Below are 6888 nucleotides of genomic sequence, written 5' to 3'. Positions count from 1 at the left end.
GGAGACCAAGCTTCCCAAGCCTAGTAGGGACAGGCAAGGGGGCTTGGCCGGAGTTCGAGTGTAAGGCTCGGCAGGACGTTCAACCTTACCTCGGCAGGGAGACCAAGCTTCCCAATCCTAGTAGGAGAGTCAGGCAAGGGGACTTGGCCGGAGTTCGAGTGTAAGGCTCGGCAGGACGTTCGACCTTACCTCGGCTGGGAGACCAAGCTTCACAAGCCTAGTAGGGTCAGGCAAGGTGGATTGGCCGGAGTTCGAGTGTAAGGCTCGGCAGGACGTTCTACCTTACCTCAGCAGGGCGACCAAGCTTCCCAAGCCTAGCAGGGTCAGGCCAGGGGGCTTGGCCGGAGTTCAAGTGTAAGGCTCGGCAGGACGTTCGACCTTACCTCGGCATGGAGGCCAAGCTTCCCAAGCCTAGTAGGGGCAGGCAAGGGGGCTTGGCCGGAGTTCGAGTGTAAGGCTCGGCAGGACGTTCGACCTTACCTCGGCAGGGAGACCAAGCTTCCCAAGCCTAGTAGGGTCAGGCAAGGGGACTTGGCCGGAGTTTGAGTGTAAGGCTCGGCAGGACGTTCGACCTTACCTCGGCAGGGAGACCAAGCTTCCCAAGCCTAGTAGGGTCAGGAAAGGGGACGTGGCCGGAGTTCTAGTGTAAGGCTCGGCAGGACGTTCAACCTTACCTCGGCATGGAGACCAAGCTTCCCAAGCCTAGTAGGGTCAGGCAAGGGGGCTTGGCCGGAGTTTGAGTGTAAGGCTCGGCAGGACGTTCGACCTTACCTCGGCAGGGCGACCAAGCTTCCCAAGCCTAGTAGGGTCAGGCAAGGGGGCTTGGCCGGAGTTTGAGTGTAAGGCTCGGCAGGACGTTCAACCTTACCTCGTCAGGGACACCAAGCTTCCCAAGCCTAGTAGGAGAGTCAGGCAAGGGGGCTTGGCCGGAGTTCGAGTGGAAGGCTCGGCAGGACGTTCGACCTTACCTCGGCATGGAGACCAAGCTTCCCAAGCCTAGTCGGGTCAGGCAAGGGGGCTTGGCCGGAGTTCGAGTGTAAGGCTTGGCAGGACGTTCAGCCTTACCTCGGCAGGGAGACCAAGCTTCCCAATCCTAGTAGGAGAGTCAGGCAAGGGGACTTGGCCGGAGTTCAAGTGTAAGGCTCGGCAGGACTTTCGACCTTACCTCGGCAGGGAGACCAAACTTCCCAAGCCTAATAGGTGAGCCAAGAAAGGGGACGTGGCCGGAGTTCAAGTGTAAGGCTCGGCAGGACGTTCGACCTTACCTCGGCAGGGAGACCAAGCTTCCCAAGCCTAGTAGGTTCAGGCAAGGGGGCTTGGCCGGAGTTCGAGTGTAAGGCTCGGCAGGACGTTCGACCTTACCTCGGCAGGGAGACCAAGCTTCCCAAGCCTAGTAGGGTCAGGCAACGGGGCTTGGCCGGAGTTCGAGTGTAAGGCTCAGCAGGACGTTCGACCTTACCTCGGCAGGGAGACCAAGCTTCCCAAGCCTAGTAGGGTCAGGCAAGGGGCTTGGCCGGAGTTCGAGTGTAAGGCTCGGCAGGACCTTCGACCTTACCTCGGCAGGGCGACCAAGCTTCCCAAGCCTAGTAGGGTCAGGCAAGGGGGCTTGGCCGGAGTTCGAGTGTAAGGCTCGGCAGGACGTTCGACCTTACCTCGGCAGGGCGACCAAGCTTCCCAAGCCTAGTAGGGTCAGGCAAGGGGGCTTGGCCGGAGTTCAACTGTAAGGCTCGGCAGGACGTTCAACCTTACCTCGTCAGGGAGACCAAGCTTCCCAAGCCTAGTAGGAGAGTCAGGCAAGGGGGCTTGGCCGGACTTGGAGTGTAAGGCTCGGCAGGACGTTCGACCTTACCTCGGCAGGGAGACCAAGCTTCCCAAGCCCAGTAGAAGAGTCAGGCAAGGGGACTTGGCCGGAGTTCGAGTGTAAGGCTCGGCACGACGTTCGACCTTACCGCGGCAGGGAGACCAAGCTTCCCAAGCCTAGTAGGTGAGTCAAGCAAGGGCATGTGGCCGGAGTTCAAGTGTAAGGCTCGGCAGGACGTTCGACCTTACCTCGGCAGGGAGACCAAGCTTCTCAAGCCTAGTAGGGTCAGGCAAGGGGGCTTGGCCGGAGTTCGAGTGTAAGGCTCGGCAGGACGTTCAGCCTTACCTCGGCAGGGAGACCAAGCTTCCCAATCCTAGTAGGAGAGTCAGGCAAGGGGACTTGGCCGGAGTTCGAGTGTAAGGCTCGGCAGGACGTTCGACCTTACCTCGGCTGGGAGACCAAGCTTCACAAGCCTAGTAGGGTCAGGCAAGGTGGCTTGGCCGGAGTTCGAGTGTAAGGCTCGGCAGGACGTTCGACCTCTACCTCGGCAGGGAGACCAAGCTTCCCAAGCCTAGCAGGGTCAGGCAAGGAGGCTTGGCCGGAGTTCGAATGTAAGGTTCGGCAGAACGTTCGACCTTACCTCAGCAGGGCGACCAAGCTTCCCAAGCCTAGCAGGGTCAGCCAAGGGTGCTTGGCCGGAGTTCAAGTGTAAGGCTCGGCAGGACGTTCGACCTTACCTCGGCAGGGAGGCCAAGCTTCCCAAGCCTAGTAGGGGCAGGCAAGGGGGCTTGGCCGGAGTTCGAGTGTAAGGCTCAGCAGGACGTTCGACCTTACCTCGGCAGGGAGACCAAGCTTCCCAAGCCTAGTAGGGTCAGGCAAGGGGACTTGGCCGGAGTTTGAGTGTAAGGCTCGGCAGGACGTTCGACCTTACCTCGGCAGGGAGACCAAGCTTCCCAAGCCTAGTAGGGTCAGGAAAGGGGACGTGGCCGGAGTTCTAGTGTAAGGCTCGGCAGGACGTTCAACCTTACCTCGGCATGGAGACCAAGCTTCCCAAGCCTAGTAGGGTCAGGCAAGGGGTCTTGGCCGGAGTTCGAGTGTAAGGCTAGGCAGGACGTTCGACCTTACCTCGACAGGGAGACCAAGTATCCCAAGCCTAGTAGGTTCAGGCAAGGGGGCTTGGCCGGAGTTCGAGTGTAAGGCTCGGCAGGACGTTCGACCTTACCTCGGCAGGGCGACCAAGCTTCCCAAGCTTAGTAGCGTCAGGCAAGGGGGCTTGGCCGGAGTTCGAGTGTAAGGCTCGGCAGGACGTTCACCTTACCTCGTCAGGGACACCAAGCTTCCCAAGCCTAGTAGGAGAGTCAGGCAAGAGGGCTTGTCCGGAGTTCGAGTGGAAGGCTCGGCAGGACGTTCGACCTTACCTCGGCATGGAGACCAAGCTTCCCAAGCCTAGTCGGGTCAGGCAAGGCGGCTTGGCCAGAGTTCGAGTGTAAGGCTTGGCAGGACGTTCAGCCTTACCTCGGCAGGGAGACCAAGCTTCCCAATCCTAGTAGGAGAGTCAGGCAAGGGGACTTGGCCGGAGTTCGAGTGTAAGGCTCGGCAGGACGTTCGACCTTACCTCGGCTGGGAGACCCAGCTTCCCAAGCCTAGTAGGGACAGGCAAGGGGGCTTGGCCGGAGTTCGAGTGTAAGGCTCGGCAGGACGTTCAACCTTACCTCGGCAGGGAGACCAAGCTTCCCAATCCTAGTAGGAGAGTCAGGCAAGGGGACTTGGCCGGAGTTCGAGTGTAAGGCTCGGCAGGACGTTCGAAATTTCCTCGGCTGGGAGACCAAGCTTCACAAGCCTAGTAGGGTCAGGCAAGGTGGATTGGCCGGAGTTCGAGTGTAAGGCTCGGCAGGACGTTCGACCTCTACCTCGGCAGGGAGACCAAGCTTCCCAAGCCTAGCAGGGTCAGGCAAGGAGGCTTGGCCGGAGTTCGAATGTAAGGCTCGGCAGAACGTTCGACCTTACCTCAGCAGGGCGACCAAGCTTCCCAAGCCTAGCAGGGTCAGGCAAGGGGGCTTGGCCGGAGTTCAAGTGTAAGGCTCGGCAGGACGTTCGACCTTACCTCGGCAGGGAGGCCAAGCTTCCCAAGCCTAGTAGGGGCAGGCAAGGGGGCTTGGCCGGAGTTCGAGTGTAAGGCTCAGCAGGACGTTCGACCTTACCTCGGCAGGGAGACCAAGCTTCCCAAGCCTAGTAGGGTCAGGCAAGGGGACTTGGCCGGAGTTTGAGTGTAAGGCTCGGCAGGACGTTCGACCTTACCTCGGCAGGGAGACCAAGCTTCCCAAGCCTAGTAGGGTCAGGAAAGGGGACGTGGCCGGAGTTCTAGTGTAAGGCTCGGCAGGACGTTCAACCTTACCTCGGCATGGAGACCAAGCTTCCCAAGCCTAGTAGGGTCAGGCAAGGGGTCTTGGCCGGAGTTCGAGTGTAAGGCTAGGCAGGACGTTCGACCTTACCTCAACAGGGAGACCAAGCTTCCCAAGCCTAGTAGGTTCAGGCAAGGGGGCTTGGCCGGAGTTCGAGTGTAAGGCTTGGCAGGACGTTCGACCTTACCTCGGCAGGGAGACCAAGCTTCCCAAGCCTAATAGGTGAGCCAAGCAAGGGGATGTGGCCGGAGTTCGAGTGTAAGGCTCGGCACGACGTTCGACCTTACCGCGGCAGGGAGACCAAGCTTCCCAAGCCGAGTAGGTGAGTCAAGCTAGGGGACGTAGCCGGAGTTCAAGCGTAAGGCTCGGCAGGACGTTCGACCTTACCTCGGCATGGAGACCAAGCTTCCCAAGCCTAGTAGGGTCAGGCAAGGGGGCTTGGCCGGAGTTCGAGTGGAAGGCTCGGCAGCACGTTCAACCTTACCTCGGCAGGGAGACCAAGCTTCCCAATCCTAGTAGGAGAGTCAGGCAAGGGGACTTGGCCGGAGTTCGAGTGTAAGGCTCGGCAGGACGTTCGACCTTACCTCGTCAGGGAGACCAAGCTTCTCAAGCCTAGTAGGAAAGTCAGGCAAGGGGGCTTGGCCGGAGTTCGAGTGTAAGGCTCGGCAGGACGTTCGACCTTACCTCGGCATGGAGACCAAGCTTCCCGAGACTAGCAGGGACAGGCAAGGGGGCTTGGCCGGAGTTCGAGTGTAAGGCTCGGCAGGACGTTCGACCCTACCTCTGCAGGGCGACCAAGCTTCCCAAGCCTAGTAGGGTCAGGCAAGGGGGCTTGGCCGGAGTTCAAGTGTAAGGCTCGGCAGGACGTTCGACCTTACCTCGGCAGGGCGACCAAGCTTCCCAAGCCTAGTAGGGTCAGGCAAGGGGGCTTGGCCGGAGTTCAACTGTAAGGCTCGGCAGGACGTTCAACCTTACCTCGTCAGGGAGACCAAGCTTCCCAAGCCTAGTAGGAGAGTCAGGCAAGGGGGCTTGGCCGGAGTTCGGGTGTAAGGCTCGGCAGGACGTTCGACCTTACCTCGGCAGGGAGACCAAGCTTCCCAAGCCCAGTAGAAGAGTCAGGCAAGGGGACTTGGCCGGAGTTCGAGTGTAAGGCTCGGCACGACGTTCGACCTTACCGCGGCAGGGAGACCAAGCTTCCCAAGCCTAGTAGGTGAGTCAAGCAAGGGCATGTGGCCGGAGTTCAAGTGTAAGGCTCGGCAGGACGTTCGACCTTACCTCGGCAGGGAGACCAAGCTTCTCAAGCCTAGTAGGGTCAGGCAAGGGGGCTTGGCCAGAGTTCGAGTGTAAGGCTCGGCAGGACGTTCAGCCTTACCTCGGCAGGGAGACCAAGCTTCCCAATCCTAGTAGGAGAGTCAGGCAAGGGGACTTGGCCGGAGTTCGAGTGTAAGGCTCGGCAGGACGTTCGACCTTACCTCGGCTGGGAGACCAAGCTTCACAAGCCTAGTAGGGTCAGGCAAGGTGGCTTGGCCGGAGTTCGAGTGTAAGGCTCGGCAGGACGTTCGACCTCTACCTCGGCAGGGAGACCAAGCTTCCCAAGCCTAGCAGGGTCAGGCAAGGAGGCTTGGCCGGAGTTCGAATGTAAGGTTCGGCAGAACGTTCGACCTTACCTCAGCAGGGCGACCAAGCTTCCCAAGCCTAGCAGGGTCAGGCAAGGGGGCTTGGCCGGAGTTCAAGTGTAAGGCTCGGCAGGACGTTCGACCTTACCTCGGCAGGGAGGCCAAGCTTCCCAAGCCTAGTAGGGGCAGGCAAGGGGTCTTGGCCGGAGTTCGAGTGTAAGGCTCAGCAGGACGTTCGACCTTACCTCGGCAGGGAGACCAAGCTTCCCAAGCCTAGTAGGGTCAGGCAAGGGGACTTGGCCGGAGTTTGAGTGTAAGGCTCGGCAGGACGTTCGACCTTACCTCGGCAGGGAGACCAAGCTTCCCAAGCCTAGTAGGGTCAGGAAAGGGGACGTGGCCGGAGTTCTAGTGTAAGGCTCGGCAGGACGTTCAACCTTACCTCGGCATGGAGACCAAGCTTCCCAAGCCTAGTAGGGTCAGGCAAGGGGTCTTGGCCGGAGTTCGAGTGTAAGGCTAGGCAGGACGTTCGACCTTACCTCGACAGGGAGACCAAGTATCCCAAGCCTAGTAGGTTCAGGCAAGGGGGCTTGGCCGGAGTTCGAGTGTAAGGCTCGGCAGGACGTTCGACCTTACCTCGGCAGGGCGACCAAGCTTCCCAAGCTTAGTAGCGTCAGGCAAGGGGGCTTGGCCGGAGTTCGAGTGTAAGGCTCGGCAGGACGTTCACCTTACCTCGTCAGGGACACCAAGCTTCCCAAGCCTAGTAGGAGAGTCAGGCAAGAGGGCTTGTCCGGAGTTCGAGTGGAAGGCTCGGCAGGACGTTCGACCTTACCTCGGCATGGAGACCAAGCTTCCCAAGCCTAGTCGGGTCAGGCAAGGCGGCTTGGCCAGAGTTCGAGTGTAAGGCTTGGCAGGACGTTCAGCCTTACCTCGGCAGGGAGACCAAGCTTCCCAATCCTAGTAGGAGAGTCAGGCAAGGGGACTTGGCCGGAGTTCGAGTGTAAGGCTCGGCAGGACGTTCGACCTTACCTCGGCTGGGAGACCCAGCTTCCCAAGCCTAGTAGGGACAGGC

Source organism: Vidua macroura (genome assembly GCF_024509145.1).
Source record: "Vidua macroura isolate BioBank_ID:100142 chromosome W unlocalized genomic scaffold, ASM2450914v1 whyW_random_scaffold_30, whole genome shotgun sequence".
Lineage (NCBI taxonomy): Eukaryota > Metazoa > Chordata > Aves > Passeriformes > Viduidae > Vidua > Vidua macroura.
The sequence above is the reverse complement of the archived record's forward strand: the minus strand, read 5'-3'. Positions refer to the sequence as shown.